We start from the raw sequence: 8,507 nt of genomic DNA, 5'->3' as shown, positions 1-8,507 counted from the left end.
ATGCGCAAAGCCCAGGGTTTTTCCTCCTTCCCTTCTTCTGGTTAAATAACATCAAGATGCCATGGAGTGGCCTTGTCGTCTCCGCAGAGCTGGAATCAAACTACAGCATGTCGGTGCCGTGAAGCGGGGTGTGAAGTGGTGCGTCCCGGAGCCGCCGCCGCCGCCGCCGCTGTCTCACGCCGATCGGCCAGCCTCTGCCTTGTAAAACAAATATGAGGTGTTCCAGATGTTTAGAGATCAATAGGCAGCCCCCTCCCTCCCTCCTCTGGAGTCAGGATGCGCGCTGCTGCCGCTGCGTAAGGCTGTACCTGCATCCGTCTATCGATTATCACCAGGACCGGCGCGTCTCCCCCAGCCATGACCGGGAGCGCGGGAGCGCGGGGGGAGCGGGCTGGCGGCACCTGGAGGAGCCTCTTCCCGGTGAGCTTTACTGGCAAATTACTGAAAACGAGAGAAGTTTGGTTCCGTGCAGCAGGGAGCGGGTGTGTGTGTGGTGCTTCTCCGAAGCCATGCAATCGGTTGTTTTTCTTTTTTCTCCTTCTTTCTTTCCACCCTCACACCAGCACCGCGGTACGGTTGGCCATTAGGCCCGGTGTGACGTACGGTTGACGCACAAGACGGGGTGCATCTATGAAAAATAATTACCTATACTATGTCTGGAGCTTCAGATGCCTCTCAGGCCAATCAGCGTCCAGCGGCAGCCAGGCGGCCGCTCGGCTCCGGTTTGTCACTTAGTTGTTTTCTGGATCGTTTGTAGTTGTGACTCGACTTCCAGGAAAAAAGATGAGCGTGTAAACAAAGCATTGCTTCATTGGTAGTGTCAGTGTGAATGCTGAGATGTTCTGCACCAGAAGCTCCAGGCTCCTCTGTGGGAAATACTTCCTCCTGTGTCTGATTCATTGTTACAGTAAAGCATGAGCAGCTCTGCAAGCTGAACTGAACGGCTCCACTGCACAGTGTCTGCAATATGATAGAAGAGTGATTAACTGTAAATGAAATGAGAAAAGAAACACACACACACACACACACACACACACACACACACACACACACACACACACGTTTGTACTTACATCGTTGTGAGGACACTCATTGACATAATGCATTTCCTAGCCCCTTACCCTAACCCTAACCATCAAAAATAAATGCCTAACCCTAACCTATGCCCTAAACCTAACCTAAACCCAATTCTAACCCTAAATCAAAAACCCCTAAATCAAAAGTCTGAATCCTCAAAAAGTTCAAAAAAGGCCTTTTGAAAAGTGAGGACCGGCAAAAATGTCCTCAATCTGTTGGTGAAAAACGAATTTTGGTCCTTACTTTTGCGTATGTACAAGAACACACACACACACACACACACACACACACACACACACACACACACACACAGAGGCTGGATCAGATGTAACACCTCAGTGTTGACATCCTGTTGTTTGACTTTATAGCGAACCCTGGCCTGGCTCTGGAGAGTGGGGCGTGTTCTCCCAGCCAGTCCCATCAGAACCGCAGCATCTGCTTCGCTTCCAGCTGCTTCCATTTCTTATTATTCATCTGGTTAAGTTAGGTTGTGTCAAACATATGGCCGGTGGACCAAAATAGGTACACAAGAGACTCCAACCCGGTCAAACCCAGAAGAAAACACGGATTTATTAATGAATTTGTTGTTTATCGACACAACACAACACTGACCCCAAGCTGAGGTATCAGTGAAGCTGCCGTGAAAGCTAGCTAACTAGCATTAGCCTCAAAGCCACGCTGCCAGGGGGAGTTTGGGAAAACATCCAGAATACACAGGAGAAGTCTTATGGACCTTTGACTTGACCTTTTGCAAACCCCATCCTCAAATGATCATTGTCCAATCACAGATCATGGCAACCGTTACTATGTAAACAGGAAGCCGACGAACCAGAGGATGAAGCGCCGTGCCAGTGGCGTTCATAAGTCAGACAGTCGGCATGTTCTTTCCCTTCCCAAAGCCAAAGACCCAACAGGAGCCGCGCCACCACGGACCAACAGGGTGGAAGGCTCCAGTCCCGGCTAAATGCCACCAAAATAAGCACATTTTCTGCTCTAGCCCAAGGCTAGGCTAGGCTAACGCTATAGCGATAGCTTGCTAGCAAGGCTGTACGAGCAACATGCTAGACAAACAAAACTGGAAATCTAAGTTGTGGTTGCTATTAGTGAACAATGTGTATATCAGGAACCCCCAGCTGGAGGCATGGCTCCAGGAAAGACCAGGACCGCATCTGAGATCTCTGTCCAGAACCTGAGATCCTGCAGAACCCTCCAGCTCCCTGGACTCTGGTAGAGAACCCCAGCTGGAAGGGGATAGTGAGAGAACAGACTATATATATATATATATATATATATATATATATATATATATATATATTAGGACTGTGACTTTAGTGCAAATTAATGCACCACAAAAAATTTATGTAACATTAATTATAGCACAGTTGATTGGCAATTCAATGTGAATGGACTTGTCTTAGAGGCATGTTATACTTTATACTTGTAGTATTCATTCTGAATTGCTGTATTGAGTTAGCTTTAGTATTCATTTTGAATTTATTTTTTCCTTCAGTGGCTATTTGAGACTCAGCCTCATTTTATTTCAGAATTTCTTTAATCTATATTTGTACTGCATTTTTGAATAGTGCACCAGGCCGAACTGGTTTGCTGGGATGTACGTAAACTTTTTCTTCTTTTGAATTTCATTAATGAAACAAACTGAAAGGGTTATTTCAGTTGCCTGATTGGGCGTAGAGTTTATTTTGGATGAGACGTCCTGACTTACCTTTCATTCATCATCAATAAAAATGTGAATTTCAAATCTTCTCTTCTGGGTGTTTTCATTTGATGAGTCCTGCACTACAATTCTATAACGCACCTGAATTTGAATTCTTCACTTGGGGACCTAAAGCAGATATGAGATTAAAATGTGATTAATTAGATTAATTAATTACAAATCCTGTAATTAATTAGATTACATTTTTTTATCACATGTCAGCACTAATATATATATACACTACCGGTCAAAAGTTTTAGAACACCCCAATTTTTCCAGTGTTTTTTCTTTTAATGTCTCATTGCACTCAGATGTCAAAGCATAGTACAATTAAGCAATTGGAGTCAAAAAAGAAATTATGGAATCAATGTATAGAACAAAATGTATTCTAAACTGTTGACTCATCAGAGTAGCCACCTTTGGCAGATATAACAGCTGAACACACACGTGGCATTCTTTCTCCAATAGAAATCAAATATTCTTCAGAAAGTTCTTCTGTCACAGAAGTTCCCATAAATGTGGCGCTTGTGGGCTGCTTTGCTTTCACTCTTCTGTCCATTTCATCCCAAACCAGCTCAATGGGGTCTAAGTCTGCAGACTGTGCTGGCCACTCCATGGTTTCAAGTTTACCAGCTTCTTCTTTTTTCCGCAAGATAGTTCTGGCATAGCCTGGACTTCTGTTCTGGGTCATTATCTTGCTGTAAGATGAACTCCTGACCAACTAGACGCATCCCAGAGGGTACTGCATGGCGCTGCAGGATGCTGTGGGAGCCGTTCTGGTTCAGGGTGCCTCTGAACAAGTCACCAACCCTGGATCCAGTGGAACAACCCCAGACCATCACACTTCCTCCTCCATGTGTGACAGTTGAAGCCACACACTGTGGAAGCTTCCTTCACCTGCTCTACGTCGTACAATCATCCTGCTGATGAACCCAAGATTTCACATTTTGATTCATCCGTCCATAATACCTTTGTCCAGTCTTCAGTATTCCAGTGGCAGTGCTTCTTGGCCCAGGCAAGCCTCTTTGTCTCATTTTGACTTCTTAGCAGTGGTTTTCTTGCTGCAGCTCGTCCAGTCAAACCCGCAGCTCCAAGTCTTCTCTTCACAGTAGAAACAGAGTCTTGCTCACTACGACCACTATGAAGCTGTGCTTGAAGCTGTTGTCCTGTGAGCCGACTATCACGCAAACTGTTGACTCTCAGAAACTTGTCCTCTGATTCAGTTGTGGCTTTGGGTCTGCCAGACCTCTTCCTGTCAAAGTTTGCCCCAGTTTCTGACTTTCTTTTGATGGTGAAGGAAACTGTACTCACTGACCGGTATTGTTCTGAAATGTACTCTGTTTTTCAGCTTTGGGTAACCTTACTTTTTATTTTCCCCTCTGGTAGTTCACCACTTACCGTTGTATCATATCAAGCTACTGATTGGACTGAGTGACTTGAACTGCAATAAATAACTGGAAAAATTGGGGTGTTCTAAAACTTTTGACCAGTAGTGTGTGTGTGTGTGTGTGTATTTATATATATATATATATATATATATATATATATATATATATATATATATATATATATATATACACATATACATACACACACACACACACACACACACATATATATATATATATATATATATATATATATATATATATATATATATACACAAACCTGCGCATGCGCAGTGCTCCGCGGAAGGATATACCGGAGCACAGCAGTAGAAGCACAGACTCAGCCGCTGTGCTCCTGCTATATCCTTCCGCAGCGCACTATGCTCGTGCAGGTCTGTGTATCAAAACACTATTTTAAGGGATTGAAAAGAAAACACGTCTTTTAAAATGTTTTATAACCATTCGGATTTACTTCGCGTGCTAATACGCCGTCCCCTGGACCACTGGAAGGAGGATTATGTCCACTTTCTCAGTCTGGCTCTGTCTCCTCGTCAACTGCCGTAGTTGAGCTAAGCTAACTACGATGCTAACAGCTGTTAGCCAGGCACTGGATGAACGGACACAAAAAAGGTATTTATGAGCTTATCTCACTTTGTAAATGATAGGGATAGGGCGTGGGTCCAAAATCTTCGGAGTATTCTTTTAAAAAAGTTAACTGTTGACAGCTCTCCATGAATTAAACACGATTAATTGTGATCAATGCGATTAAAACTGACTGCACTAATGTATGTATGTATGTATGTATGTATATATGTATGTATACTTTTTTCTTTTACTCAGGGGGCAGGGCTTTTGCCAAAGGTCAAATGTGTTTTGCAGCAGGTTTCATTAAAATGAGTCGTTTTCTGTAGTGATTGTTTGACTTTATAAAAATACAGAATACTCATCTACTCTGAGCCACAACAGATAACAACTGTACAGTTTACACTTAAAGGTTATTCTGACACTACTGTAGCAATGCAGAACTCTCCAGATGAAACTCCGCCACTGAAGTGAGTTTGACACTGTTAGAGTCGCAGCAAATCCTGGCTATTAGGTGAGCAACTTCACCGTGTTCATGCAGAGTTCATGAGAAACCCACTGAACACACTGACAGTGTTAAAAGATGGATGAAACTCAGGTCGCATCTGTCTGAGCAGGACGCCATATTAAACACAGAAAATCAATGTAAATGTGATTGGTCCAACCTGTCACATGACTGCATCACATGGACAGAGGAGGAGCTGTGATTGGCTGATTGATGCAAAAACTTTAACTCATAAAACTAAATCAGCAGATGATTGATGTGAAAATCAGAGTCTGGTCCAGAAGAACCTAGAGACAGAGACCAGGACCGGATCTGGAACCAGGAGCTTTATATGTTTATTTACATTCTGAAATTCTGCACAAATGGGTTCCTTCTGAAACCGGCATCATCGCCCCCTGCTGGAATTTCTCCAGAATTACAGCTGTAATGCATGATCTTCATGTTGTGTGCGGAGGCTGAGGCCTGGCTGAACGCTGCAATGTGTTTGTGTGTTATTGACAGATTTCCTGGTGTGTTTGGGAAGGTGTATACAGGACAGGAATCCAAAACCAGTTCCTGTTGAGAACCGGTTCTCCATGTTCCCCTGATGGATTCCAGAGGTTGTGAATGACGCGGGCAGGAACCCCGCCCGGCATGGCGCCCGGCGCCCCAGGCCTGCTCCGACCGGCTCCTCACGCCAGATGCAGGCCTCCTCCAGAACCTGAGAATCGATCAGAGAATCAGCAAAGCAGAATGTTAACAGTGAAGGCGTCATGACACGGTGGAGCAGTGGTTGATGTTCTGGAGTCGTGCTGAAGTTCAGTCCCCTGCTGTGGTGATGAATCTGTGCCGTTTCCGTCCTTTTTCCTCAACATCAGTCAAATAGTGTGTTGTCTCAGGGTCGGCTGCAGACGGTGCTGGGGGGGACGGTCGGCCTCGGCGCTCATCAGCGTCTGCATCCCTCTCTCTGGTTTAAACATCAGCCGCAGCATGTTTTGGAACACTGAACGTCTCGTCAGCTTTCAGCCTTTCCGAGCCGCACGCTGTGACGATATGCTGGAAATGAGAGAATACATGTTGCTGATGAGCACATTCTGAAATCTCCCTCCTGATGAGGAGGCGCTCAGCCAGGACACATGATCTGTGACACATGGATGGTTAGTGTCGCTATGGCGACTTGCTTTTTACAAATAGCGCGGACAATGTCAAGTGTCGCTATGGTTGCAGATGAAAATATGTACGCAGGCTTTTTTTATGAGAAACATCAAGAACTGAATTATATCTGTCGCCATGGTAACCTCAGAGTATAGCAGAGGGAAGAGAGAGCTCTTTATTTTGCAATAGAGCCTTGCCTATACCTGGAGGAGCATGACGGCCCTGTGAGGGGACGGACGGACGGACGGACGGAGGGACGGACAGATTCATTCCGGCTCCTGATGTGGCGGCAGTGAGATGAAACTTCACGTCTCCCCACAGTGAAAGAAAAGAATAGATTTACAAAGGATAAATCTACAGGTCTGATCAGCTTTTGCAGGATTTCTGCAAAAACATTGCAAATTGCTTTCAAATGATTGAACTTAGCGGTACTGATGTAGAGCTGCGGAACCAGACGGACACGGCTATCCTCAGCAGGGTTTCTGAGACCGGGTGCAGATCAAGTTGATTACTGGAATAAATGCTGGAAAGGTTCATTAACTTCCTGAAAACACCATAATTTTAAAGTTTAGCCTCTGAAAACCCAACAGACTTCAACGTCTTTCCAGGCCGGAAGCTTTCTTCCAGCTGCTAGAAGATGCATCTCAGCAGTGGACCAGAACCAGACACTGGGTCAGACTCTGGACCAGGCACTGAACCAGACAGTGGAGCAGCTCTTGTTTATGAACCAAGTGTCTGAACATTTGAACATATATTGCACATTAGATTTGAGGGTTTGCCCTGCGTATTCATTTTGTCATTCATTCATTATTAATTTGTTCCAAAACAGATAACAATCTAATGGCAATGACATGAATCTATCTATCTATAAACCCTTTTGCAGAATTGTTTGTTATTCTTATATATATATATATATATATATAGATATATATGTGAACCTGCAGAACCAGGCTCAGAGGAGGAGGCTTTCTGCTATTGGTTGGCGTGAAAGCTGTGTGAGGGAGGGAGAAGGCTGATTCTTTGCTCGGTGTGGTTTTCTGTGGGGTTTGGGAGTTTCTGTGGGTTTTTCTGCTGAAGCGCGTTAGCAGTGAACACGTGGACCCGTCGCGCCTGCCGCCTGGTTCTTCCTCCATGCAGCAGCGGCTCCTCTGAGCACAGCCCGGCTGCTGACGGAGGAGGCGTCTGGCCGTTGGGGTGGAGGCGTCGGGTTTCTCCGCCGTGTCACTGAATCTGCTCCTGAGCACCGAGGACACAGGAGCAGGAATGGATCTCCCTGATCCACTGCTTCCCTTCAGCTTCCGCTGTGGCTCAGAATGCACAAAGCAACAACGTCTCACTACCGCCCTCCTGATGTCCGGGTGGCAGGACCGACACCAGAGCAGACTCTGCTGTGTCCCCGGCCTGGAACTGGTCTGGACCCCCTTAGCCTCCAGAACTGCTTTGGCTCTGGAGCTGGAAACATTTCTCAGGCTTGTTGGTTTATTTATTGGAGTTCAGGCTGTTGGTTCACATGTTCTGGACAAAATGGCCTCCGTGCAGGGACAGGTGTAGAGGGAAATCTGACTGGACAGCTCGAGCGACTGACGTTGGAAGATGCGGTTTGTGTAAATGAGACAGAATAAGCATCTGGATTCTGCAGCAAACTGCTCAAACACATCAAAACGTTCTGTGCCAGCCAGCTTGACCGGTTGCCGTTGCACATGTGACAGAGGTTTTCTCTTTTGATGCGTGAGCTGGCTGAAGTGAGGAAACTTAACCTAATCTAATGTTAGCCTGGAGCTACGTATCATTAGATTAAGAATCATGGGGTATGTCAGCAGGATTACAATTTTATTCATTTCAACTGAATTTGGCTTCTTCACAACACCGTCATTCCAAGGAAATTATACAGAGAAAAAGCAAACAATTCCACAGGAGCAAGTTTCCCAGACAGAGCAAAGGAATGAGCCTCTTTAAAGGAATACTCCGAAGATTTTGGACCCACGCCCTATCCCGATCATTTACAAAGTGAGATAAGCTCATAAATACCTTTGTTGTGTCTGCGCGTCCAGCGGCTGGATCCCAGCTGTTAGCATCGTAGTTAGCTTAGCTCAGCTGCTGGAGGTGA

Source organism: Salarias fasciatus (genome assembly GCF_902148845.1).
Source record: "Salarias fasciatus chromosome 7 unlocalized genomic scaffold, fSalaFa1.1 super_scaffold_4, whole genome shotgun sequence".
Classification (NCBI taxonomy): Eukaryota; Metazoa; Chordata; class Actinopteri; order Blenniiformes; family Blenniidae; genus Salarias; species Salarias fasciatus.
Note: the sequence above shows the minus strand (reverse complement) of the source record.